This window comes from Sminthopsis crassicaudata, chromosome 5, assembly GCF_048593235.1.
Source record: "Sminthopsis crassicaudata isolate SCR6 chromosome 5, ASM4859323v1, whole genome shotgun sequence".
NCBI classification, from domain to species: domain Eukaryota; kingdom Metazoa; phylum Chordata; class Mammalia; order Dasyuromorphia; family Dasyuridae; genus Sminthopsis; species Sminthopsis crassicaudata.
In genome coordinates, this window is record NC_133621.1 from 290,915,757 (window position 1) to 290,919,377 (window position 3,621).

Genomic DNA, 3,621 nt, shown 5'->3' on the forward strand with positions numbered 1-3,621 from the left:
TGCTTCCCCTTGCATGGACACCACTGTTGTCTGATATTTCATTCTGATTAGCTTACCTCCTTTTCTGTTCATATATCTCTGATCTTCTTTATCACACTTCTCCCATATAGAGCTCTTCACTGATAATATGCTACAGCTTATCTCTGCCCATCCTGAATCCTTATGCTGTCTTTTTTGAAGATACATAGCTAGCAATTGTGATATTCGCTAACTGAAATGGTAATGCAGAAGATGAATGTTAAAGTTAGCAAGATGTGTGGTTCAGGGAGAATCTTGGGGGAAGAATTCAGAGCTCAGTATACTTCCCCAAGGAGAGTTCAGTCTACTCTTCAGTCTGAGCCGAACCCATTATTCATATCAGTGAGTCAGTCAACAGTTAGGATGCACTTACTATGTATTAGTCTCTGCACTCACTAAGTGCTGGGGAGACAAAGAAAGGTAAACGGTTTTGCCATTGAGGACTTATGGTCTAATGGTAGACACAACACTTTTGGAATTCCCATATATATCTCCTCTAAAATAGCTACACCAAAATCTCAGACTTTTGGGATATTCTGTGTAAAAACTGTTGAAATAGCACTATAGGGTTTCCAACTACATATTGTCAGAGGATAGCTGTTTCTTATAGAGTTTTTTTTTTTTTTTTTTTTTTTATTTTTAAATGCATGGTCAGACTTCAAAGTGATTAAAATTCTATTCAGAAGACTCTACCCAACCGGTGGTAGAGTGGATCATCTACAGATCCACTGTAACACAATACCATACAACAAATGGTAGAGTGGATCATCATCAGAGACACCAGAATTCAAATTCAGCCTCAAACACTAGCTTTAAGTACCTTAGGCAAGGAACTTAACTTCCATTTACAAAAGTGTAAAATGGAGATAATAGCACTTATTTCTCAGCAAAAGATATATTTGTAAAAAACTAAAACCCCAAGTACTACATGAATGCTTAATCCCCAGCCCTTCTCATTTTATTAGTGTTATCACCTTATTAGCAGTTTGAAGGGCAAGCCCAATTCCTTGTCCTTTGGTTTCTTACTTTTTTTTTTTTTTTTTTTAAATAGCTTTTTATTTTTTCAAATACATGTAAAGATAGTTTGTAGCAACCTTTCCAAATTTTTCTCCCTTCTCTTACCTCCTCCCACAGACTGTAAGCAATCCAATCTAGGTAAAGGGCCGAAACTTTGAGTAGGTGCACTTGGACAACTGAGCACTTAAGGCTAATTTCCAATTGGACAATACTCCATTAGCATATGCTTGGAGAATGTCCCTGCCCACTATTCTGTACAGGCTTGATCTGTTGGTGTAGACTGAGAATTGTAAGGGGCATTAGAGGGTGGAGTTACTTTTTGGCAGTGGAGAGAAAGAAGGTGTGGAGATTCCTATGTCTATCCCCTGACTATTAACCCCAAAAGACCAAGAATAAAGGCCAAAGACTTTTGCTTATCCTGACTCTGGCTGATTCTAAGGTATCCAGGGTGCTAACGCGGTCATCACAGGTTAAACACGTACAATTCTTCTAAACATATTTCCACATTCATCATGCTGTGCAAAAAAAAAAAATCAGATCAAAAGGTGAAAAAAAAGAGAAAAAGAAGAAAAACGCAAGTACTATATTTTGATCCATATTCAGGCTCCATAGTTCCCTCTGGATGTGGAGAACTCTTTCCATCCCATCTACTGGAATTGCCTTGAATCACCTTATTGTTAAAAAGACAAGTCTGTCACAGTTGATGATTGTGTAATCTCATTTTCGTGTACAATGTTCTCTTGGTTCTACTCACTTCACTCAGCATTTAAATCTCTTCAGGCCTCTCTAAAATCAACCTGATTGTTTCTTCTAGAACAATAACATTCCATAACATTCATATGTCATAACTTATCCAGCCATTCCCCACCCAATGGGCATCGACTCAGTTTCCAGTTTCTTGCCACTACAAAAGGGCTGCCACAAACATTTTTGCACATGTGGATCCTTTTCCCCTTTTTATGATTTCTTTGGGATACAAGCTCAAGTAGAGACACAGTTTGATTTGGCTTATTATCTTTAACATGTCACATCAACTTGTCACATCTGGTCTTATCAACTTCCTTCTCTTCCATGCCTTCCTCCTCTCATGTGAGTTCTTCATATCTCTGCTCTTTGTTCTTCTCCCTTGGCTCACTTTCTGAGTCTTTCTTGAGTCCTTCACTTCTCTCAAGTTTTCCCAAAGTGTCTTCTTGTCTTCATAATTCTCAAGCCGGTCAGACATCCTTTACAATTCTTCTTTTGCTCATAGTGAGTGAGATTTAGATAAGCCAGGAGTTCTTAACCTTTTTCATGCCATAGATCCTTTTGGAAGTCCAGCTCCCTCTGAGTCACATTACAAAAAATAAAATAAAATTTATTTGAAATAAATGCATGATTGTTTTCCTGCCCATAACTTCACAAATCCCTTGAAGTGTATCCTTGCTTTGCAGGTGCCTGTGGACCCCAGATTAAGAATCTCTGCCAAAGACATTCCCAAACTTTTTGTGTTACTTATTTAGAGCTTTGGGATTTTCTCTAAAAGCAGTGTTTCAAAATTATGGTGGCTTTCCAGAAATCTCCCTAAGCCAAAGTAAGAACTGGAATTGCCCTGGGGGCAATGAGGAAGTCATAGTAATAGCCTTTTTCTAGGTAGTTCAATGACATTGAAATACTAAACTGAGCTAAACCATGTGGGAAAGTCACTGACAGACCTTAAGACTCTTTGGTGACTTGGGTGGGTGCCTACCCCAACCATTGGAAGATGTCCCCCAGCAGAATGGGTAGATGAGAACAATTTGCTCTAATGGCCACAAAGGGGGCTGAAGCGGACACTGTGGAGTGCTAAATGTTTAATCAAACATGGAAGACTCCCAAGATCCTCCAGTGCATCTGCAGCCACGTCCAGTCAGTTTTACTTTTGTCTCGCCACTGGACTTTGATAATTCTAGAAGTGAGTGACACTTTGTGCAACTCAGCCTCACGTTCCATTTATGTCCAAGTCAAGACATCACCCTGTGATGTCACTGGTTCTCTTTGAAAAATGAAGGATGAACAACAAAAAAATAGTGCACTGATACAAATTATTACAACTTTAGAACCTAGATGTAAAATAGATACTGAAGGAAAGTTTAGAACCATTCATAATAATAGGAGGAGGTGGTAGGAGAAAGACTTATTGGCTTTCACCTAACATTGAGTAGACTAATGGAGCACACAGATTGCCCATCTGTCATTTTTGAAAAGCAAATCATGATCTGCAAAAGAAATATTTTCATTCACTTGGCTTTTCCTGTGTGGATGGTTAGTTCTTAATCTTTGAAGTTATTATAGCTCTCTTCTAAGAGGCTCTTCAACGTCCAAAAGTGTGATCTGTAAAAAAAGAATACCTGGACAAAGACCAAAATGAATTCCAGTCCCTGCCTTTAAGGAGCTTACATTGTATTATAATTCATACTATGTAAAGTAGATATATATAGATAGATATATAAGGTAATTTTAGTGCTCTTTCCCTGAACAGCATGAACAACTAGATGGATCAAGAAAGGCTCATAGGAGTTAGCCCCTACCTACCCTGAAGGAAGCTAAAGATTCTGGAAGTTTGAAGGG